The sequence below is a fragment of the Ornithodoros turicata genome, chromosome 5 (assembly GCF_037126465.1).
Source record: "Ornithodoros turicata isolate Travis chromosome 5, ASM3712646v1, whole genome shotgun sequence".
Lineage (NCBI taxonomy): Eukaryota > Metazoa > Arthropoda > Arachnida > Ixodida > Argasidae > Ornithodoros > Ornithodoros turicata.
In genome coordinates this window covers 73918523-73944319 of record NC_088205.1, presented here as the reverse complement: position 1 = coordinate 73944319, position 25797 = coordinate 73918523, and the positions used below count along the sequence as shown (strand labels likewise).

The following is a 25797-nucleotide window of genomic DNA, read 5'->3' as shown; positions in this document are numbered from 1 at the left end:
TGCTTTCCTTTACTGGAAAGGCTGTCTTCAGACCCACAAGGTACGGCTCGCGTTAAAGTTAACTTGAACAACGCTCCAGCCTGCGAAGCGGGAAGAGAACCCTCCCTGGCAGAGCCTAGCAGAGAACATAACGAGGGTCACCCCTTTAACTGTAAATAGATAACCAGAACACCCTCCGCCGTTATTTCCATAAGCACCACCGGGGTCCGGAATGGCGTTCAAGTTAACTCTGATGTGAGCTGTACGTGGTGGTTCTTACATAGGGGAGAGACATGCCGGTGTATAAATGAGCGTCTCCGGGAACATAAAAACAAAGTAGCGAACGCTGGGCAAGATTCGCGCCTGGCCGTGCTTGTTGGGGTTCGCGGTCGTTTCTCATTGTTTGGATCGACAGAAATTTTGTGCATGTCGGCACACCATCCAGCCTGCCATCTCAGGCAGGTGATTGCGTCTCTCTCTCTCTCTCTCTCTCTCACACACACATACATACATACATACGTACGCACGCACGCACGTACATACATGCATGCATGCATACATACGTACGTACATGTACAGCTCGAAGCAGAGTGAACTTGAACGCGCCTCCGACCTGCGGAGCGGGAAGAGAGCCACCCTAGCGGCGCCTGCAAGAAGTAAAGGGAAAGAGTGTTTCGACTGTCCCAGTTGTGCTGCAGGGGTGTCCGCCTTGCCATGAGCTGTTGACTCGGCATCGCATTACCGTCAGCTGTTGTTATCATCGCGACGTTTGTTTGGTTTTGCGGCGATTATGTGAAGGTGTATGCTGGCATATATCGCAAGGATGGGATGCTGTTATCGCATTGATACACGCGAAGGTGGTCGCGTTCGCTGAGTGGGGAATTTTCAGCATTGTGATAAAGCAAATAAGGATGCACGGGCTCTAGTAGCAAATTTGTTGGATTCACAATAAATTAGGAAAGAACTGAGTTGCCTTTAATGATTACAATCAGTGCTAGTGAACTCGATCTGTCGGGCATCATCGAGATATCATATCATTGTGATAGCGGCATCGTATCCTTGCGATATCGGCCAACACACACCTCTACATAATCGCCGCAAAACCAAACAACCGTCGCGATGATAACAGCTGATGGTACTTCAATGCCGAGTCAACAGCTCATGGCAAGGCAGACACCACCGCAGCACAAGTGGGACCGTCGAAACACTCTTTCCCTTTATTTCTCGTAACCGCCGGTGTGGCTCTCTTCGCGCTCCGCAGGTCGGAGGCGCGTTCAAGTTAACTGTGCTTCGAGCTGTACATACAGAGACGATGATGAGATGGGGCTGACGCCGGCCAGCACGCTGGGCGGTGCTCCAGTGCCATTTGTAGATAGTGAAAGATGATGATGGCGATGAGGATTCAGGCGATCAGAGCAGGGTAGAGAGGCCTGTTGATAACAGGAAATCCCAAAGGTGACGGAGACCTTGGTTCATATGAGCGCTGCTGGACCAGGGTCCCAGCACCTTGCCTATGGTAAAGGGGCGGTGGTCGATTACATACATTCCGTGCTGCAAGATCTCGCGTTCCGCTGGTAGAGAGGGCAGTCCATAAGTAGGTGGTGCAGGTCAACGCGTACATTGCATGGTGCGCACAAAGGTCGGATGGCGCACGGCCAAGACACTGCCTCATTACTGGGGTAAATGCAACGTCACGGCCACATACGCCGAAGGCGATGAAGAGTCACGTCGGGTAGACAGGTTAGGAAAGATGTGTGTTAGCACACCCAGCGCGATAGTCATCGATAAGGGCGAACGGTATGGCTGATAAGGTGTTGTGTTATCCTAGGTTTTCTGGAGGGTGCTGTGATCATGTGTGGTTTTCCTTCCCTTTGCCATTTCTCGTTGATAGAGGTTGAAAGTATGATGTTCAGCGTGTCTGTCTGTGTTCTTTCTCCGTCGTCACCTCTTCAGTCAAGGTACGTGGTTATGTCCTGTCTCGCTACCACAACACTTTTGGATTCCTCTTGATTGCTTCCGCGACACACAGAAAGAACGGCGACAATAAGAGCCTTTGAACGGTTGACAAAAATTACAACTGCGTGCCAAAATGAGTAAGGCTCCGTAGACAACGTACACACCTGATGAACTGTGGAAAGTTGTTTGTCGATTATTCCTATAGATATTACATACGCATTTCACAATCATATGTTGCTTATACTTGCAGTTTGATTATGTATAGGGCTTCCGGTTTTCGGTGCTCATTTTTTTAGAGAAACGGTGAAAAAAAACAGTGGTTATTCCGCTCACCACGAAGCGGTGGCTTTCGATGGAAATATTTTAAACATCAAGACACTCGATGAAAATCGGCGTGAAACGACACTGGCGCTAGCTATACGTACAATAACAAATCACTTTATTTTCAGATTTTACAAGAGTTACAACGGCTATGACCTGAATTTATTGTAATAGATGGCCAGGTGCATGTTAAGGGGGTGCAACACCCTCCGCGTTTCGTCAATTCCGCTCAATAGACGGTGCACAGGACGATCTAATTCGGACGACCTAGCGTTCACTGCGGAGGCTCCTGGTACTACTACAGCGCCAGACGGTTACATGTTACATTACGCGACGGATCCACCATATCAGCGGAAAGGATTATAAGGCACTCTTTTCCTCTTGCTTTGTTCTTTTATCTTCGACCTCTAGCTTGCTTTTATCACCGTGAGAACAGCGTCCATGTTGTTATCTGTTATTTGTGCGTGTGATAGCAGACGGATGGACAGTTTCATTCAACAGAACCTCGCGAACACACCAAATGTTTCCAACACTCGTTGTGGAACCGCGGAGAAACAAGAGAAAGAGAAGAAGAAGAAAGAACAGTAGCTGAATGCGCAGACCTTCTATATTAATTTGAAAAACAGTTGCTGGCCTATTGAGAAAGCAATGGAGTGGTATGGCTTGCGGGTGCAAGACTTCAATGAATGACTCCAATGACTTCATGAAATTCATGGCAAGCTCACATGTGCTTCTGTGTATTCTGAATCGTCGGGATCATTTCGTGAACAGCAAAATTACTGCATCATCGTCAGCCCCAGATTATCAGCGCACTGTCCTCTAAAATTATTGTGGACTGTTCTGCGATATCACGGTGCTTTGACACCGGCACATATAATGCTGTATTTTTGGTTCAGTGTAATCGGTAAAGACGAACCAAGTTGTGTAGTCAGCAGTGCGGTCTTACAGGGCGTTCATTCTCAGTTTTGACGGCATCTGATCACCTGAACAGTGATGGGTGTCTCAGTATAGTTGACAGTGCTGTTGTCGACTCATTTACGCCGACGCCACAAGTTCGACACTCATATTTGTACACAAAGTCTAAAAAGAAGGGAATGAAGCTGCATATGACAGCGGCGGTAGTTATCTTCACGAGCACAGTGCCAGCGGTACAGTGCTTGTGGTGGATTGTACAGCGTGCGGGGGCGTCGGGCAGGTTGCTGATCGCCATTGGTGGGCATCAAGGGGGTAGGCTGTAACAACCAGATGTCTTGATAGCCAGATGCTTTTGTAACGAGGTGGCATGCATTAACAGTTGTGCACTGGAATTTCTGAGGTGAGCTCAGTGCACAAATTGTGACCAATGAGACGCGGACGCTGACCATCGGCCATCGTGCTTGCAACAAGTCTCTCCGTTCCCTCACCTGAAGAAGGGCGATCTGGCGTACGCGAAGTTCTACACCAAGTTCTAGGCTACGTTCTACACCAATATTTTAACTGAGAATCGTGAGAGTCTGGTACTACTTAAAGATTATCCAGATGCTTTCTCTTGTAGAATTTCAGGGCTTGTTCTTTGCGTCTCTTCCGTTTTCCGCAGACAGGTTTCCTGCTATGCGAAAAACCGTGACCGGCAGGCACGGCACAACCACGGACGAAGGATTCCGAAATAACGAGCGGCAGCTGCGCGCCGACACTCCATTTATTATCACATGCGAAAAGACAGATTGTGACAATTCATCCGGTTTTTCCCACTTGTGCAGCTTTCTGTGGCATGCAGATAGATGTCACCACCGCGCACAGCCAAAATCCCAGCGGGTCACCATTCGCTAACCACTGCTCACATGAATCCGTGTAGCAACTTTATGCTTCGACATAAACAAATTCTTTCGGACATATTGATTTTAGACATATTTTTCTAGTACTTAATGGGATTAAAATTCTCACCTTAGGTCTATTTATTTTGTGACCAGCAAACAAATTTGGAGGAAGCGCGAAGCGCAATTTCTGACGTCTGCGAAAAAATTTCCAACACAAAAGATGAATTTCTGGCACCATTAAGTACTAGAACCCACTGAGATCTTCAATTCAAGACTTATTTTATGCAAATTGAGCAATTCCTTGCGGAGTTATGTGGTTTGAAAAATGCATGAGGAATGCCATTGGGTCAGGAGAGTGTTGCACCCCCTTAAGAGACTCGGCAGACATCGCACACCGCTCTTTTCGTTGCAAAAACGTTAGGTGTGAGAACGCGCGTTCTACATTAGCACTTGATACCGGATGTGCATGTAAGTCCAACGCTGCGGCCGATAGCACCGGCCACTGTTCCTTGTGCGCCGCCCAGAAGCCGGCAATAGAAAAGTCACTTGTTGGGGTCACAGTCACCAAAAGATATTCAGCCAGCTCGTCCTGGAGTTCTGGTAGGTCACTGGATGACACGACACACTTAAAAGCGTGAAGAATGTGCTCAGCGCTACCGCCTACTTCGGATTGTTGGTGGGATCAATAACCCTGACTTTGTACCAGAAGGACTCATCTGAAATGTCTATTGTGAGAGACAGGTTCCTTTCCTTTGTAGAGATCCACTTTGTGCGTATGGGCACCGTGCACTAGCGAGAGGACGTTGCGGTCGCTTGATCGACAGCGCCACCCGTGGCGATTTCGCGCGTAACGGTCTGGTACTGACGCCGTATCGGCGCCTTCGCGTATGTAGCTTTGGTGCGTACGGGTGTTTTACCGAATTTTATATGTCGGCTTTGGGGCTTTGGACTCATTAACCCGTGAGACTACTTGTGTGGAAGTGGTTTGTCACGTAAAATGTATGCGATGGGGAAGCCTTTTGCACGTGGAACATTATGTGTCTATGCATAATGTGTGACACAGTGTGTAGCGCAGACAAGCGTGTAGTATTCGTGGTATTTACGTGAAGTTAAGTGCATATTTATCCGCAAGGGACTACCAATTATAGACTACACATCAGAGACTAGCTACGTCCAGTACCTGCGCTATGAGGACGGAAATCTCTCACTGAAGAATTCACATGAATAATACAGTCAACAACAAATTGGAATATACATTACGAAGATAGCGGGAAAAAAATGTTCTCGTTTCTTTCTTATGCATAATCCGTTAACGTGATGATGCACTGTGAGGATAAGTTTCTTAGTCAAATAATTCCCAATCTTGCATCCTCAAGGCGGGGGATTCCCTTTTAGCCCTATGTGCCTGCATTTGATGCACAGTCATAGTAATAAAAATCAATCAGAATCAGTCAATCAAGATTGTTTCAGGATATAAATAAGGCGTGTTTTTGTTTGAAATTGGATATGTAATGATCATAATGTTTTATTAGTGCTAAACAACGACCACAGCGGCCTTAGTACAGGTGAACATAGCGCATCAGACACATTGTCGCAAATTGCAACATAGAAGCAGCCAGAAATATCACGCAAAAGAAACACAAAACATACTATGCTAAAAAATAAAAAAAATGACAATAATTAAGAAGAAACAGTGAGGTTGCTGTTCGACAAACGCATGATTACTTTTGTGTGTGTTTGCGTGTGTGTGTGCGGACGAATAGGAAGGAGCAAAGAACCACTTGTAAACCGAGATCACAAGATTTGGCAACGATAATAAGATCATAGGGACAGAATGCACCTACATAAAATGATGACGGCTTGCGAAACGCAGCTCTGGGGGGACAAATAATTCCCTGTGTTCGCATGCAAGCTTTATATTGAAGGAAGACGAGGTCCAAATCCAGTCTTCGCCGACACGCCGCAGAATTAGGGTCCGAGTAAAAGAGATAAATACTGTACGACATATGGCAGACACTAATTTTAGCCAAGCTCCACGATGTTCATTGGTCATTCATTGGTGTATTTCGAAACTTTTTCACGTCAGTTGCTGTGCTATAAGTCCGCATCGTGACGCTCAACTGGTCATTGACAAATATACTAAATGCAAGGAATGAGTTCTAAGTTTGAAACAACGGATTTGAGCGGCGCGTTGGGTGGATTGAAAGCGCTCTCTCAAATACGTGATCGGCGGGACGATACAGCGAGAAGGACGGAAACTTTACGGCAAGTTGCCTCTCTTTCACAGTAACTTGGTTGTCGTGGCAGATTACCACATCGAATTAGTTTCCATTTTGTCTTCTCCTTTGACTTTCTATGCAGGCAGCTTCAAATCGCTCTTTTCGAACGGCGAAACTAGCACAGCACAGCTAGACGCTGCTGGCTGGTACCTGGTACCAGGGCATTACGCCACGTTTCCCCTCGAGGGGCCGCTGCCATCGATAGAAAACTGTAGCGCACGGTGCCCATACAGTCTCGTAAAATCTACGGAATGCTGTCACGCACTGCCCCCGATGGAACTCCGTTATCGTCTCCAGAAGAGTTGTTGTTCTTGTTCCAAGATCCGAACACGGTGTTGCTTCACACCACGTCTGCAGTTTCGCTTCCAATCGCAGTCCAAGCACGTAGAAAACATCAGTTACTGTAGTACGCTCTGACTCAATCAGTTTCATGATTTCAACAAGAATGCTTGAGGTTTCTGACAGAAAGGTCAACTTGGCATACAGTACTGCAGAATCTCCCAACATCAGGTTCCGCATTTTCTCTGCTTTCTTGCCTTTGAGGGAAGTGGAATTCATCAGTTGCTTGAGTGATCCCCTTCTTTGGTGCAAAACCGAGCAGCCTGAGAAGGTCATTTACGGTGGCTATCGGTGCAACATCCGCTTCCACCAAACACGAGAAAATTTTACCGGCGTATGTTTATCAGTGCTTTTCGGTAACTACCGAAAACCGGAAACCCTAGTTATGTATAACAGAACACGTTTTGTGTTTTCTGCTTGTCTGCAAAAGTTTTGCGAGAGTGCAGTAGGCACTGCTGTACTCAGAGGCCTTTGTCGCAATCACGCATATGAATTCGGTGTGTTTTCGTAGCCAAGCGCGCCGTATTGCCTGTTGGCGCAGGCGATACGCCTCCCGCGCGTTCGGCTTCACGACGCCGCCATCTGCAGTGCGGGCGATGTTCACCCTTCAGCGATATTACCAGTACACTCTCAAAAAATAGTCCACAGATGGCGCCACAGTTCCCCGGAGGAGCGTGAAGCAGCCAGACATCACTCCCAAAGCAGTACCGCAGAACCATAAAATGAGTGCGCGAAAACCGACGCCTTCGGACGCACTGGTGCGCCCGTACCCTTCAAAGGGTTAAACGCCTTTCATAGAACTACGAGTTCCGGAGGTAACTCGAACAGAAGAGAAAACTTGTCGCAGGAGCACACTTTCGGCTCTTGCGTCCTGGAAAAAGATTAAAAGAAAATAGAAAATGCAACCCAAGATAGGGGCAGTTCCGATAGAGTCATCCGATACATTTGTTTTTGTTTTGTTTGCGCAAGCTAAAGCTAATCTTCGACGCATGAGGCGCCATTGTGCTCCTTCGCCCTCTCACATTGGGGGTGAAGGAAAGACGCGTCTCCGAAGATGCGCAATGAACAAAATAAAGAAAAAAATAGTGTTCCTTCACGATTTTTTTTTGCGAACGATCTATTGAACGGATTTTTGTTCTGAAAACGGCTCCGGTATCAGGTGACCGAAGGGACCAGATGTTCTCATTGGGACAACTTCGTAGCTTTTATAACTAAAAAGTTAATTGGATTGGATTGGATTGGAAAATAAAGAAAAATATGGAGAGGTTAGTCCCGACCCAGTCAGAACTGGCTACTCCAAAACGCGTTTGTGGGTAAACAAAAAAAGTTAATTATTGAAAGTTAATTAAGACATTGCCTTAGAAGTTTGCTAATGCCCTCCTAAGGAGTTCCCTTCAGCATATGCTATATTGCAATTGGTTTCATCACGAAAAAAGTGATGTATATATCTTTAAAAAATATGTTCGCATTTAGCTGGGACACCCTCTACGTACCTGCAATAATTAAATCTAGCCATCCTCACCCATACAGTCGCTGGTCAGGCGAAGGCTGCTCCATAATTTGCCAAGTCGCAGGCAGCATCAGTATTTGTTGACTTGTAAATGTCGATCTGTCGATACACACATGCCAACACAGCCCCACTGCCAAACCCGCGTAGCGGTCTGACTCCTTGAAATCTGTGTCTCTATTTCCATATTTTTTTGTAGTTGGGAATATAATCAATATAATATAATATGCACGAGCTTTGCTTTCTAGTTCACACCTATGTTGTGGACATGCGTTTGCGTGTGTTTGTAGTACGTGCTTTTTCTTCTCTGTAAAGGAGACTTTTTAATTCCCTATAAATTTGTTGCAAACTGAACTATAACTGTACCTGTACAGGCACATTTCTAACTGTATAGTTTGTGTACCCAAGATGAATGTGTTTGTGTACGAATTCGAGACCTCCAATAGGGTATAGACTGCTTATACGCATTTCCGGAAGGTATAACTTTATACCCAAAGAGGTCCCTGTTATTGACTTGGTCATTTATACCTCTAGAGGTGTAAATTTTTCTCTCAGTCTAGCTTCCCACACCGTTTTTAACCGAATAAGCTACAGCAGTATTCTGCATTGTGTGTTACGAACTAGTGCTCGGAAGGATGTGCTCGTGGCAGATTGGCAAATCCTGTCAAGACATACATTACGCTGTCTTTGCGATTATACTATATATATGCGCTGTTTTGTGGAACACTGTGGTATTCTGTTTGCGCTGGCAAAGTTGGATGACGTACACAAAACATGAAAATACAAACGTACGAAGACTACTCTTTCACATCAGAGAAACACATAGAATTTTATAATCCAAGATGATGTCCGTTTCGTGGTCGACTCACGGAACTTTGTACGCCACTTATTTTCATTTTGAAAAGCAGGAGGTGCAGCAGGTTAAAAAACAATACGCGCTTGACAGGGGAGCACTGATGAAAGCAAAGTATTTCGCAAACATGTACAGACTCTCGTTGCAATAATACGGGCTGAGGTGGTCTCTAGTATCCACGATTCCCACCACACCAAACACCAACACGAGACCTGAAAGAGAATAAGATTACACACGGGTACATTGGTTTGAGATAAAATACAACTGAGCTCAACAAATCAAAGTATGCCCTGAATTTCCATCCGTGACATATTTTTTCGTGTCGCGTAAACACGAGGAAAATCAAAGGCATGCCGTTCACAGGGCAAGGTTATAGGGATCAAAACCCACGTCTCCTCACACTTCTTGTTTTCTTTTTAATCAGCTGTGTCTCTGTAATCGTCGTATAGACAAGAGCCAAGCACACTGGGAGTTCGCCATCGCCTTTGTACATATTTGTAGTTCTGGGTAGCATTCTGCTCAATGAGCGGAAGTCATCCCCATATCATCGTCATCATGTATTTCTCTCTCTCTCTCGTCAGCTTTTCCACTGTATTCATGCTACACGGCATCGTACTTCGGTGATGGTGGTGGTGGTGATGAAAGGGCTTGCCGACGTCGGCCTCACGTAGGTGGGCAACGTCACGACTGACGCACTGGGGGGTGTGCGTCCTGGGCCGATTTCTAAGGGAACTGTTCCGACATATGTCTGAAAGCTACGCTGCTAGGCCCCACACAATATAGTCAGGTGACAAAGGCCCTTGATCAGTTTCTGCGGATCTGTGGCCTTCTGGGTGAACTGTGACCAGTTTCGTGTTTGTTTTTCTTTTTGTTTGTCTTTATTTTTCCATTTCTTTCCTGGGAATAGCAAGCCGCCGTAGCGGTGGCTAACCTTTCCCTCCTATTTTTTTAATATAATAAACTTATCCCCCCCCTCACCCCCATGCAAAAACGAACCACCCCCAAAAAGCATTCCTGCTAATGCTACTGCGAAATGCTGGGGATAACGGTCATTGCGATATTAAACGGCATAGAGCTATGGACTCCTCTTTGGGGGACGTCAGCTGGCGTGTCTGTGACTGTGCGTAGTACCAACAGATGTGCGTATGAGAACTGTCTTGCTCCAAAAGCGCAGCCAGTGCGCATTCAGACCATGTGTCGAGTGTCTGTGGCAAATCGCTTCGTAGACTAAAATGCTGCTACTGGGAAGCGTCCACTCAGCCCATCGACAAGCGATACCGTATATCAATAATACTATCCATAATGTTGCGTCCAGTTCTGAGTCCCATGTCACGTGATGTGATAGAAAAAGAAAAAAAATGGGGATTTAAGTCGCGACGAAGTCAGACTGGCTACCCCAGACCACCTAGCCTCAGTTAGTCGAAATAAATAAAAATGAGAAAACCCAGTAGTTGGGGCGCGGGGAGACAAACATCCCGAACTAGTGGGAACACTTGACAAAAACGAGACCAGAAAGTCTCACAAAATGGGAACTTGTGGGAAAACCGTACGTGTCCATTGGAACCACTGGAGACGGCTTAGGACAAGTATTTCTACTCACAGGCGGTTCATTGGGCTTGACCGGAAGGAAAGATTCCAATATCCATGCTGATTCGACGGGTTTGAACAATAACTGCGATGGTTTTCCAAGATGGCGGCACATATTCGTTGTTTCCCTTTAGGGGGGAGGAGGGGGGCTGCTGTTATCTTTCCCGCATAAGTTACCTCGGGACTGGTAGAAGACACCAACAGCCCCATGCGATGATTTGGTTCTACACACACTGTATCGCTCATCCTATCGCAGATATTCTGTTTGCGCCTAGCCAAGGGCGCGGTCATCGCCGGACGTGAAAGTTCCCTCAGCACCGCCGTCTGATTCATATTCCCCGCGCTTGGGCACCGATGCGCCAGGACGCTTCCTGATCAATATGGAGTGGACTTGTCAACATTGACTGAGCTTTAATGATGTCGTGGCTCAGGCACAATATTTGTGGATGGCGGACTTCGAACAGGCACACATGTGTCCTATGATTGTTGCTTGCTACAACGCCCCAAATACGGTGTCCGCATATCTACAACACACCTCTCCGCATATTCCTCCTTGCAGACACGCCTTCTCACCTCCGCTTTGCAGTTCCGGAACTTTGAAGCTGCGATACGATATGAATCATGAATATAACATCACCTGCAATGTTCGATGCCGTGAAGAACAAGCAGAGGGCAGCAAATACAGATGAGACAGGTGTGCAAGGCTCCGATTGGCAAAACGGACACAGGGTTATTAGCAACAGGACAACACCGGCCAGGATGACATAAATAGGCACGCTCTTCCCAGCAGGACATTCATTGAAGTGGACCGATCCTGAAACACACAAGCACTGTTAGCATTTTCGTTTAGTAGGGGAAGTACACAGCCGAGCGAACAAAAATATCAAATATCATCAAACATCAAAAACATCATATCAGCGATGAAAAAGCATAGTCCGATCCACACTGGCCATTCATTTTGGAACTCAGCTACGTCACTAAGTTCCCACGTGTAGCGACGCTACACTCCAGGCATTGGAAGGGGGGGGGGGCTAATGGCAGGAGCGTGTCGCCGTTGTTGGCCATAGAGAAGTGTGCGCCGTCACGCCTATAGCAAGAAAAAAAATTCAAAGAAAGCAAAGGAAAGGAAAAGGGCTAGAGGATGGAGGATGAAGGATGAACGGTGAAGATGCGTGGAGGGTGTGTGAGTTCGTCGGGGAGTGCACACTGCTGGCGCTGCACCAGGTTGGTGACAGTTCGAACTCTCAGTCACTGAAGTGCTCCGTTGAGGCAAGCTGCGGCGCCAAGGATGCGCCGGTTGTGGGATTACGGTGACCTCGCTGGGCAAATTAGCGCTAAGAAGTTAGTGCGACATGAAATGTAACTATAGGAAAAGGATGATTCCACGACCTGTACGAAGCGAACGTCTAATGGTAATCCAGAACTGAACTGCGCGGTCCAGAAAGCGAAACAGAACACGCGCGCAGATGTTGCGCTTTCCAATTTCTCGCACTTCCGGCGGCGAGAGGAGGATGATGAAATCAATGTACATAAGTCCCAAATGGGGTTTTGATGTCGACGATATTATAGCTCCAGTTTATGCAGGAGTTGGAGTGCTGGAATAACGCCGTCGCGTCGTGGCTGCACGCCGTTGATCCGCGAGCGAGAGACGGTCTCCCGGCAGGTGTGTGGAAACCGGACGTGGTGTGACGAGCGTTGCATCACACCACGTACTTCTAGAACGTTTGTGCAGGGCTGCATGCTGCGAACGATGAAATGAAGTACTTATTTAAAGTTTTACACAGCAAGGAGACAAGGACAGAAAGAACAAGATGGGAAGGCGGCGTGCTCACAACTAAAGGGATTTTTTTATTGTGGACACACTTAAAAAGTGAAATGCGTAACATGGCGTAGGCATATCACGCGCACGTGGTACACTAGAAATCATTATCGAGAAACATTATCTCAGCTTGTTTGAGAACGATGGATGGTGCGCTTACACATTTATCACCTGCTTCGAGTATCAAGTATGCTTCAAAGATCTTCCTACGGACATAGTTTTGAAAAGTGCCTGCTGAAAAGTGCTCCTTCCCGGCTGGTTCTTTCTGTCCTTGTCTCTCTGCTGCGTAAAACTTACCAACCAGTATAGTAGATGGGTAGAAATCCAGCGAACCGGTAGAGATGTAGGAAGGGAGTTGCCTCAGGACAGAAGCCGCCGATATTTCGAACAGAGACTGTTCTTCTTCTGAAAAAAGAGCGTTGAACTTGTATATGAGATAAGACTCCCTATCACGTCCATCACGTGTGGATCTAAACCCGGTTTCTAGAATATATAGTTTAATGTTGTCAAAATTGTGACCAGGAACGTCAAAGTGTTCGGCGACTGCTTTGGGGAGTTTGTTGGACGTGTCGGTTCTGTGTCCGGTAAGGCGGTTGTTCATTTGTTGGCCGGTTTCACAGAAGAAGAACAGTCTCTGTTCGAAATATCGGCGGATTCTGTCCTGAGGCAACTCCCTTCTTACCAACCAGTATGACTTACAAGTTACCAGTATGACTTACCAACTACCCCGTTTGTCTACGTTAGGTGAAATGAAGGATAAATCACAATGTGGTCACTCTGCCACTTCGTTTCTTGCATGTAGCCTCTTTAACCCCGACGCTGCTTTGCTCCGGTGATTCGGCCCTGCTGAGGCGTCGACGCGGACTAAATGACGACATTGCCGTCCCGAGTCGTAGACGTGGTTCGATCGTTATTCCCGTAGCTCTCTCGCTCGTCGATCGCCGACGTACAGCCAGGACGCGACGGCGTTATTCGAGCATGCAAGGTTGTGCTCCCCAGCGGAACGCTCCTTCGTCGGCCCGTCCAGCATTTACGGGTACGCCATACTCCAACTCGTGCATAGATCAGAGCTATAATATCGTTGACCCCATTTGGGCATTTCGTGCATTGATTCTACCATCCTCATCTCGCCGCCGGTAATAATGGTAATGGTAATGGCACCGTGATGTTACACGTAAGGTTAGTCTGCGCAGTGTGGCGACATGTTGCACATGCCGGGGGTATAGGACCACCGGGAGTGTAAGAAATTGAGAAAGAAGAGAAATAGGAGATCACGGGCACAATTTGCGCGTGCGTTTTGTTTCGTTTTCTGGACCGCGCAGTTCAGTTAAACTTTCGCATCGTACAGGTTGTGGATCCTTTGCCTATACGCTCAATTTTTGTGGAAAGGAGCAGGAACCGAGATTTAGGTAACCTTTAATGGCGGATGACTGCGACAACTGCGCGGATGACGATTTCAGGAAAAACTCTCGGTGAAGTGCGCATGTCACGAGCGTCAAGGGAGGAATCCTCTTTTACCGCAGCAACATTGAAGACTTCTGGTGAGCTCTGTTGGAAGGTCTAAGCGGAACAGTTTTTCGAGTCTGCATCACTTCCCGATACCGCAACGCATTATTCCATACAAGGTTCCTTACGTTTTTTTTAAAGATTTTTTTAAAAGATACAAGAGAGAAAAAAAAGAGAGAATAAGCCGTAGTTGGTACGACTAGTAGGGTATTGTAAAGTGCACATTGTATGCCTATGTTGACTCATTAGACAGTTTTAGTGCATCGTCCGCTATAGCCCTTGCGTACGTAAAGAATGGCGTTGGAGGTACTGCGCACGTGCAAAACAAGAGAACTCCGCGCACTGCGCACAACCATCACGCTATTCTTTACGTACGCAAATGCGATAGCGTAGGTCATACTAACAATCACTACTGACCGGGCGTGGCGTCAAATGGCGTATGAATGCCGTCGGCGGGGCATCGTGTTCTGCAAGAGCAGGATGGAGTGCAATAAATATTGCGTCGCTGTGGGAGCATTATGTACTTTTTTTTTTCCAATAATTTCTGGACCAGCTCCCGTGGCATAGTGGTTAGGATGATCGCTTTCCACGCAGAGACTGGGAGGTGACACGGGTTCGAACTGTCACCGGCTGTGCTGTCTGAGCTTTTCCCGGGGTTCTCCGAAGATTTTCCAGACGAATGTCGGCACAGTTCCCCCTGAAGTCGGCCCAGGACGCATACTATCCCCCTCCTTGTCCCCCACTCCTTCCTGCTGTCCTCTCTCCATCTGTCCACGTCTGTACGACGCTCATAGCCAGAGTTGCTTCGCGGCGCTAACACTGAATTAAAAAAATAATTTCTGGAAAACGTTCACCGTCAGCAACGTAAGACAGTGCATCGAGGAAGTGCACTCTTTATACCTGTTTAGTACCCCCTTTGCGGTTGCACGTGTCATTGATACGTAAGAAGATGTCTCACCAATGATGACCATGGTTAGTGCAGGAACAGATGTGATAAATGCCGCCAACAGGATGGCCTCTGTAAAGTTGTAAAGGGCAAGTTTTACTGACAGAGGTCCTTGTATGATTGTCTTGCACTGGGGAGTGCGCGGAAGTCGTCGCATTAACGCCACCGCAGCGAAAGCAGGATTTCACCGAAAACTGGAAGCCAAAATGAACACAGGCTACGGTTTTATCGAATGTGATTTCTTCTCGCACCACCGTAATGATTACGCATCTGTAGAATGAAACTGGACTTTAAATCCCGGTGAGTAACAATCGAAATTTCTTCTTTAGCGCTGGTGTCATGTCATGGTGTCAGCCCCGTGTCCACAGCATTTCCACCTCCCGATGCAAGCTTTCTAGCTTTCGTGCAGCCGCGGAGGTAAAGTTCGTACGGGGTATCGAGCTGAATTCCCAGATATTGAAAACTTATTTTCTTGTTTCCCTTAGGCAGTGCCACAGACGCTTTTCGTCCGGCCAGCTGGACTACTCGCGAAAGACTCTCTCTCTCTCTCTCTTCCCTCTCTCCCCCTTTTCCAGATAATGTAGATTCGACGTATTAGGGAATGTGTTCGACAAATAGACTTTGAAGTTGGAGAAAGAGTCCGTCCGTCCGTCCGTCCCGGTCCCTTGTAAAGCGTGCTTTCACTGTGCTGGCGTAGTGCACGCAGGAGAAGCCACCTTACAGTTTCTCCCTCTGCGGTTAACTTAGCGAGCCCACGGTATATGCCGACGTGCCATGCAAGGCATCAGAGTTCTGGGAGGGGGCCATAGGGGTGCCGTGCCCCTCTTCTCTAACTAGAGTTTCAAGGGTTCCTATGAAAATTGCGCGATCCTTACCGTCAGGTGGTTTATACGCTATACTTGTGAGCCGGACGTGTCAAAATTCAAAATTGGGAGTACATTTACACGTGAGGTGTAAATCTACACGTAAACTTGTAAAAAACTTGTGTAGCACGTAAATTTGTGTGGTGACATGCTGCACGTGCCGCAGGGTAGGACTGTGGACAATTTCGATCACCTGGGGTTCTTTTGATGTTCGCGGGAAATCTCGGACACGCGGTGCTGGAAGCAATGTTTACCCACCCACCCCCTTTCAGCTCTTTGAAGTCCCACTATGTAACGCGGTGAACAAATAAACTCAATTGAATTGACTATGGTTGAAACTAAGGGAAAAAAAAACATTGCAGTCAAAGATGCACGACGAAGAAGAAAAATAAGCGCATGAATATACTAGTGGTGACACTGGTCGCTGTTCACTTGTTGTTCACTGCTCTCGTAAATACACGCAGTTTGCTGACGACACCCGTACCAGTTAATGGCACACACACATTGTGAAGGTAGTAATATTCAAATTACGTACTTACTTGCTTTACGATCTAACTCACATGGCGGACATGATGGACAGTCGCAGCCACTATCTCTCCGTTCATGCCGCTGAATGGGAGTGGTACGTGTGACTCGAATTGACGTCAAGTGAACCATTGCCACTACCCGTCCTGGGAAAGCAAGCAGATAGACGAATCCCTATTTGTTGGTGCAAGTTTTGAGAGGGACTGGGTGATTCAAGCTTCTCTCACTATCTCTCAGTAAATAAAGTCAAATAAACAAAATACAGAAACCGACACTGAAGGTGGTCCGTGGAGGTCCACGCTTCCTCAGGTACAACGTGAAGTGGTGACACACATAAGTATATATAGTATAGACATATACACGACTAAACATACTGCTGTACAAAGAAAGGGAAGGGGAAGGAGATATGGTGCCATATGGCTGTGTACAATGAATAGCTGGGCAGACGGATAAGTGACCTCTAACCGTTTAAGAACAGTAAAACGTGTTATTGTGAACAAAAAGGCTCGCCAACCCAGTTTCGCGGAAAGGGGGTGTCAGGAGTATGGGAAACGAGTGGCCCAGAATGGACAAAGGGGAAGGTTACGGATTATCTAACGGAGTGCCAGACGATGACTGAAGCGAAGATTCAAGAATTGTGCACAAATAAATATAGATATACAGTCGAGCCCGTTTATAACGATATTGACGGGAACGCGAAATCTGATCGTTATATCAGAGTATCGTTAGAAACGAGCTTTCGAGAAATTGCCGCTCGGGTTCGCGCAAACGAAGTAGATCGCCACAAGTAGAACGCCGCTGCACATGCGCGTTTGTTGGGAGCACAGAAGCATTTTATCTAACTGACTCAGCTGTGCGTCGAAAGCCTTTGATAGCATAACCGCCGATATCGTGTGAGGCGCAGCACCTTTTGAGATCAACGCCCTCATGCATTGCTCGTCATGTGACAGTGTCATGTAAATCTGGTAGGCTGACCACTGAACTATACAAGAAACCAACGGACAAGCGCCAATATCTCCACTATGAAAGCTATCATCCTAATCACCAGAAAAGGAGTATTCCATATGGTCAGTTCTTGCGCCTGAAACGAATCTGCTCAGATCAGACTGATTTTGTAAAACATGCTCAGCAAATGGTATCTGATTTCCAAAAAAGAAATTACCCATTTGAGCTCATTCATGACTCTGTTGCCAAATCATCTAGCCTATCCAGGGAGTCCTTATTCACCCCGAAACGCAAAGAAGACTTAAATAATGTAGTTTTATCCACTACATATCATAAATCACTTGTCAATACCAATTCCATTCCTAGACGCCACCTCAATATATTACATGCTGACGAGCAATTAAAGGAAGTTTTTCCGACTCCCCCATTAGTAGCATTCCGTAGATCCAAAAATTTGCGCGACATCCTCACGTCATCATGCATCATGAAGCGCTCGCCGGGTTGTTATCCCTGTGGTAGTGCACGGTGCCAGACCTGTAAATTTATCGCGCCGTCCACCATTGCCCGTAGCACTTTGGGTGACTTCTGTTTGAAAATTCGTCATTCACTCCACTGTAATTCACCCAATATTTGTTACTTGATATTCTGCTGCAAGTGCAATTCACAATACATCGGTGAAACCTCCAACACAATGAGAAAAAGATTTTACAGCCACAAATTTGATATCCTAAATGCCCGCCAAACTCCTGTCGCCATTCATTTCAATCAACCTAATCACGATTTTGAAACTGATTTGAAAATTATATTGTTAGAATCTGGGTTCCGCACCGACATTAAACGTAAGAATAGGGAGTCCTACTTAATTTCGCAATTCAAGTGTCTCACACCAAATGGTCTGAACCTTAGTCCTGGCTCGTTATATCCGCTTATGTAAATTTAATAGTTATATATCTATATTTATTTGTGCACAATTCTTGAATCTTCGCTTCAGTCATCGTCTGGCACTCCGTTAGATAATCCGTAACCTTCCCCTTTGTCCATTCTGGGCCACTCGTTTCCCATACTCCTGACCCCCCCTTCCGCGAAACTGGGTTGGCGAGCCTTTTTGTTCACAATAACACCTTTTACTGTTCTTAAACGGTTAGAGGTCACTTATCCGTCTGCCCAGCTATTCATTGTACACAGACATGTGGCACCATATCTCCTTCCCCTTCCCTTTCTTTGTACAGCAGTATGTTTAGTCGTGTATATGTCTATACTATATATACTTATGTGTGTCACAACTTCACGTTGTACCTGAGGAGGCGTGGACCTCCACGCGAAAGCTTGTACAAATTAAACTTAAACAATAATCTTCAGTGTCGGTTTCTGTATTTTGTTTATGTGATCTACAGGACTTGACTCCCCTCTTCGTATACGCTTCTAAATAAAGTCAAGTACAAAAACAGACAAAGCTGATAGGCTAGTGTCTCCAGATTGCAATATGCCAAGAACAGAAGTTAAAACCGCTGGGCTCTATTGAAGCGTTAATGCGAGTATAGTGCTAATGCGTATACTTTGTAACCCACCTCACTCGAATTGACCTCTTCATAGAAAAGAAATGTCACACTAACATAGCTGTATAGTAATCACAAAGTTTATCTGCTTTTAAAATGTCTTCACCGTACCATCCGAACAGACGTCTGTTGATGTCTCTTGTGGAATGAGAGTCACTTGTGTTTGCTGAGTCTGCAACGAGAAAGGTACCCAGTTTTTTAGATATAAACCAACCACAAAATAAAAATACAAACAAATTAAAATAAAACCGTAATACTGCTCCACCTTTTGACGACAACTTCGGTCACTGAGGCAGAGTGATCCACAGTCATGGGCAACTTTATTTAAAAGATGACGAGCGTAAAGCGAGCTCCCATCATAGAACTCTCATAATAACTGCACTCTAAGAAACAAAAGGTATGATTTTCTACCCATTTCGGTAGAGCTGCATTGCAACCACATTTCTACTCCAACCAGTTTTACCTTTTGGGTATAACTGCAGAGTAGAAACAAACTACAGAGCAGAATCTGTCGTTCTACCAGCTTGGGTAGGAAATTCTACCATTTTCTCTTAGAGCAAACGTGATAGAGAGGAGCACGGGAAAGGGACGCTGCCGCTTATACCCGCGGGGGAGAAGTCACGTGTGAATTGGCACGAAATGGTAGAAGTACCGTCCCGCAGCAACTCTGGGTAGGGAATTCTACCTTTTTTTCTTAGAGTGTAGAAACCAAGCCAGCGAAGGGGGCGCATCTCAACATGTGAGCCGCCACGATCGATACAATAGGCCTAGCGTGTTACGAACGCTGTCTCCTACGGGTTCCGTGCGCCGTTCTTTCGTGTCGCAGCATATGGTTTAAACCCTCATTCCCTAATAAGTCCAAGCGCACAGGCGATGGCAGACAAAAAAACATACTTCGCGCGCGGCATGACGTACGTTGCCCAGCGGAAGCGACTTGCATTGGATTGGATGTCATTGCACCAAACGCACCTGGTCTCGACACGTGGGCACGACCTACTACTACTACCAGGCTCCAACAGCTCCCCATAGAGCCCATAGTTTGAGATAATTCACACAACACTGGGCACACGACCAATGAAATTGCGACGTGGTGGATATCATGCACAACCAGTCGGCCAATCAGGAGCCTCCATGTCTGGCTGGCTTTTCGGTCGGTCCTGGCTACCATCGACTTCTACTGGATTTCAGGCCTGCCGCCGTTACTCGGTATTCAAAATAACTAAAGCGATTTTGGGGTAAAATAAAGATTTATTTGATACAAAGCACTAATTCAAAGATCTGATACATGGGCGCACTGTGCGTACAAAGCCCACTGCGTTGCTGACACACTGGGACAAAGTTCGAACATGAAGCAGAACGAACACATCGTTCAACTCCTAATACCGAGCCAGTCTCATGAGTGCGTACCATTTCATGATGAGCATCTTCTTTCGCTGCCTGCGGTGCATCCCCTATAGCGAAGCGAAAAGCGCGTGTGGCACGTAATCCTGTCTTTGTTGACAGTCCTCGAAGTCCAACGGTGCTCGAACTTGTTCTTCACGCTCCGACTCATGAAGCATTCCGCTACCGCAGTTGACAAATTGTTCGTGGTATAACAGTTGTGTCCAGAAACAGCACAACACGCGTAGACTCACAAGGACGAACTAATAAACCCGCGAACATATTTCTGCAAACTGTTCTGTCGATTGACACCACCGAACACAGGAGGACGACATGCCGGCCATGCTATTTCGAAACTATGCTGAAACGGCCGAGACGCTGTACGCACATGCGCGCTACAAAATGCGATTTCAAAACGTTCTCGACCAATCGGAGCGCGCGCACAGTCTAGGTCAATGGGCTTGCAACATGGTGTATGGGCGCAGTGGTACATACTCTACAGCCGCGTCCGCGGGTACCTGAGGAGGACTGCTACTACTATACTAGAGACCTGGACATCTGCAAAGCTCCCAGCACCGGGGTAGTAGTTTTGGCAATCGCCGCTAGGCTATGGGATTTGGCGCTAGCTAGCGCTATTCGTTACCACTGATCTCGATTGTAAAAGGCTGGATCGCGGATAGGGAGCGCGAGCGTGAAGAAACCGGCCGCCATCTTACTGTACCCACAACAGTCGCCGCAGCGATCATGGCAACTTCTTGCAATTACGGTCGTACCAACCGTACTGGCAAGGTTACAGGGCCTAAATTTATACAGGTGAGTCACTCTTTATCGAGGAATAAATAGACGTCCATTCTGTATATTTAGTTGACCATTATGAAGTGTTTTTTGCCCAAAACGAGCACTGGATGCAGGTTGCTTGATCGCTCTTCCGACGTTCAATCGAGCACACTTGCATTTTACCCGGCGGCAAATACAGTTTGAGTGCATAATATGCTTGAGAGAACATGTTACACTACACAGGTAGTGTTGTCATCAATATATGTGCGAGCACTCGAGCGCTTTTTTGCATGCATTGCTAACATGGTACACGGTGTTCCCTGCGGAAGCAAGTGCCACATTCATTTCTTTGAATTACCCTCACGCACAAGTTCGGCATTACGTCATAATGAGACCACGATTGTCACATTTTTTCATGTATTGGTATAGTTTCGTGCCTTGGTTTGATTTGTGACAAAGAATCCTACGTAACGGTGGTGTGGCGCGATTTGAATAACGCCTTTGTGTCTGAGCTGTATCGTCAGCTTGTTACGATAGTAATAATTTGTAGCGCGTCGTGCTATTTGTAGCAGTTTTTAAGGCAAAAGTGGTCTCTCAATACAGGTTTCGTCATGAGGGCTACCCAGTGAATAATCTGTGCAGAGTGATACGGCTGGGTGTACAGGTAAGTATCACATTCCTCGTTCACTGGTTTCTACTTTACAGGAAGGAACAACCTCAGTGCACACACTGTGTTTAGCCTCTCTCAGTTTTGCATATTTTCTTACATGTTCACATCAGAAACACACCTTACACTTTAGGCTCCTTCACCCAGCAATATAATAATTAGAGATTATAATTCTTTTTAGAAGAGTTCTCCATATTCTTTCTAGAATAGTTTTTAATCTTTTTAATTTTTAGAAGATACAGGGATTGTAAACCATGTTTTAAACTGATGTTTTAACATTTGTCCAATGCATTTATTAAACAACATATTCATTTTTAACTGGTTGCACCCAAACCAATCTTCTGATGTATTATTTCCTTTGTTGTCGATGCACCATAAAAATTGAAATAATCACCATCAATGCAGGTTACTTCACAGCTGCCTCGACATACTCAAGAAATGGGTGCAGAACCTGCGTAATGCCCACAAACTTTGACTACCACAGCACCTCCAGAAGGTAAAGGCATATGTGTCACATGGGATTTTTAAAGGCATTCACAGTATATAATACCTTCGTAACATGAAAAAACGGTTAGGAGCAACTAATATTTATTCGAACAAGAACTTTCGTGCAAGAGACTGCACTTCTTCAGGTTACACAACTACTTTTGAACTCTTTTGAACCCCAATTCTCCGAATGTCTCATTTACCCGTACACCTTCTCTTTCCTGATTCTTATGTGACGGTTGCTCACGTGATGCATTGTATTACTGTCTGGTTGTTTTGTGTTTACTTAGTTCTGGAAACCTGTTTTATTGTATCTGTTTACTTGGTATATATACTCGTGTCGCACTTAGTTGTGTAACCTGAAGAAGTGCAGTCTCTTGCACGAAAGTTCTTGTTCGAATAAATATTAGTTGCTCCTAACCGTTTTTCATGTTACGTGTGTGATTCCCTCTTCGCGGGCTCCTTGACATTGTTTCATTTTTCCCCTTTTCGACGTATATATAATACCTTGTATGAACTGTTGTAGATCTAAGCAGCCTCTACAGTACACTCTCAGAAATTAAAACTTGTTTGTTTGTTTGTTTGTAAGAAAAAAAAAAACAAGGAGAAAAAAAACTTGTCAGGGAACTCTGCTAATTGTTTCAGTTAATAGGCATGCACATATACGCTATAAGAAGAAAATTATTTATTGAGAATGCACTTGTCTGGCTACTCATGTTGTTTACATCTACTGTTGATCACATTCATTTTTCACATATTATATTCTTATATTTATTATATTATCACATATTCGATCGCACTAAATTTAAAATTTAGCATATACAGTCAAACTCCTTTATAGTGAACACCTTTTTAACGAAAATACAACTAGTGCAAATTTTTTTTGTGGTCCCGCTGGAGCCTATAGGTCCAATAATGGACATTCTTTTTAAAGAAAATACCTTTACTGCGAATTTTTTTTTGCTGTCCCTGAGTTTCGTTGTAAAGGAGCTTGACTGTATGAGAAAATATCAGGAGGGAAGTTGCTATTCATTGCTCATTCCAACCTAAAATTGAGTGCTACAAATTTAGAGAGCGTACCTGACCATTGTCATTCCTAAAATATATATTGCCATTGTAGCAAGGTCACAAAACAATAAAGGTAGTCTTTTGCGACCTCCCTGCACGTTCACTGTATCCTGAAACGCATAAGTGCAAGGAATAAATCTTGAACTTGAATAAACTTGATGTTGTATAAACATGACATAAAATGTTGAATAATATAATGAATGATATAAAATATTGAATAAACTTGAACTCGTATAATCTCTTTACTCATCATCAGTGATCTTCATTACAAAAGCATATCGTGTTAGACTTTTTTTGTTTGCGTTTCACAGACTGTGTACACGAGGGCCAAAATGACAAAATCACAAATGTTTCAAGCTCCAAATAGTCCTGTTGCAATTTGAAGACCATACGTGGAGCTGCATTTTTTGGAACATGCTCCACATAACAAGCATGACAAAGTCAGCACTGGATAGCAGGACCCCGTCCCCACGCAGCTTTTCTCACGCTGCAGTTGTATTCAACAAAAGCATGTGAGTGCTGGAGAAGGACATTCAGTTTGGCACAACCGCGCCTGCAAATAATCAGAACAAATAAAGGAAGAAGCAAACAAACATAGAAGGGTAGTACTTCAAAAAGAGATAAGTCCTGTGTCTCAAGGAGGTGTTACCACTTTCTAAGTAACTTAAATGATTAAGCTTACATCACAACCTGATTAACTGTCCTAACGAGTGTGATCTGTGATTTGAAGTAATTATTTGGGCTGCTTCAGTGTGTCCATATTTGCGAGGCAAAGCACCGCTGTCGTTTACTAAAAGACTCTTTCTAAGGCGATGCTTGATATAAATCATACTAAACGCATACACGGCTAAAACAACGGCTGTGATTCTACAGAACGATCTCTTTCTGCCATGCGAGTATAACTTTTCCCGGACCGTTCTTTATGGAACAATTTTTGTCCAAAATGCAGTACGGGATATTATATACATGGTTGTTGTTAACCTCTAGTCGTTTCTTATTGAAATATTGGCTGGGAAACGTACTGTAGTACAATCCCCAGCGCTGTGACGGTCTAGTTTCGGAATGCAAAACATAACGTAATTAAGAATCGAACGGCGGGACACCTGTGAAACACTGTTAGGATACATCAGTATACTGGCACCTTACAAAATTGTGTGATGACAAACAACGATCAATGCTAGCAGCGCAATAAATACTCACAATCTCTGTTGCCTTCCATTGTTTTCTATGGGCACACACAGCACTTTAGGGCCCACCAACATGGCGGCCCGAAGGCACGCCTCTCCCCCACGAGCCCCTCTCCCATGCGCGATCCAGCCTTTATACATAGAGATCAGTGGCTTGATCGCTCTTCCGACGTTCAATCGAGCACACTTGCATTTTACCCGGCGGCAAATACGGTTTGAGTGCATAATGTGCTTGAAAGAACACGTTGCACTACACAGGTAGTGTTGTCATCAATATATGTGCGAGCAGTCGAGCGCTTTTTTGCATGCATTGCTAGCATTAGCATGGTACACGGTGTTCTCTGCGGAAGCAAGTGCCACATTCATTTCTTTGAATTACCTTCACGCACAAGTTCGGTATTACGTCATAATGAGACCACGATTGTCACCTTTTTTCATATATTGGTATTGTTTTGTCCCTTGGTTTGATTTGTGACAAAGAATCCTACGTAACGGTGGTGTGGCGCGACTTGAATAACGCCTTTGTGTCTGAGCTGTATCGTCAGCTTGTTACGATAGTAATAATTTGTAGCGTGTCGTGCTATTTGAAGCAGTTTTAAGGCAAAAGTGGTCTCTCAATACAGATTTCGTCATGAGGGCTACCCAGTGAATAATCTGTGCAGTGTGATACGGCTGGGTGTACAGGTAAGTATCACGTTCCTCATCCACTGGTTTCTACTTTACAGGAAGGAACAACCTCAGTGCACGCACTGTGGTTAGCCTCTCTCAGTTTTGCATATTTTCTTACATGTTCACATCAGAAACACACCTTACACTTTAGGCTCCTTCACCCAGCAATATAACAATTAGAGATTATAATTCTTTTTAGAAGAGTTCCCCATATTCTTTCTAGAATAGTTTTTAATCTTTTTAATTTTTAGAAGATACAGGGATTGTAAACCATGTTTTAAACTGGTGTTTTAACATTTGTCCAATGCATTTATTAAACAACATATTCATTTTAGCTGGCTGCACCCAAACCAATGTTCTGATGTATTATTTCCTTTGTTGTCGATGCACCCTAAAAATTGGAATAATCATCATCAATGCAGGTTACTTCACAGCTGCCTCGACATACTCAAGAAATGGGTGCAGAACCAGCGTAATGCCTACAAACTTTGACTACCCCAGCATCTCCAGAAAGTAAAGCCATATGTGTCACATGGGATTTTTAAATGGCATTCACAGTATATAATACCTTGTATGAACTGTTGTAGATCTAAGCAGCCTCTACAGTACATTCTCAGAAATTAAAACTTGTCAGGGAACTGTGATAATTGTTTCAGTTAATAGGCATGCACATATACGCTATAAGAAGAAAATTATTTATTGAGAATGCACTTTTCTGGCTACTCATGTTGTTTACATCTACTGTTGATCACATTCATTTATCAGATATTATATTCTTATATGTTA

General features: G+C 45.2%; 2 long non-coding RNA genes across 2 annotated transcripts; both read left to right on the top strand.

Moving 5' to 3' along the window:
• Positions 1–1914: 1914 nt before the first annotated feature.
• On the top strand, positions 1915–25449 carry LOC135394780 (uncharacterized). Its single transcript, XR_010422965.1, has 3 exons — positions 1915–1937; positions 24966–25026; positions 25434–25449. It is a non-coding gene; the product is annotated as an uncharacterized LOC135394780 (long non-coding RNA).
• Positions 20826–22122, top strand: LOC135396193 (uncharacterized). The gene is made up of 3 exons (XR_010423351.1): positions 20826–20970; positions 21538–21598; positions 22007–22122. It is a non-coding gene; the product is annotated as an uncharacterized LOC135396193 (long non-coding RNA).
• Positions 25450–25797: the final 348 nt, after the last annotated feature.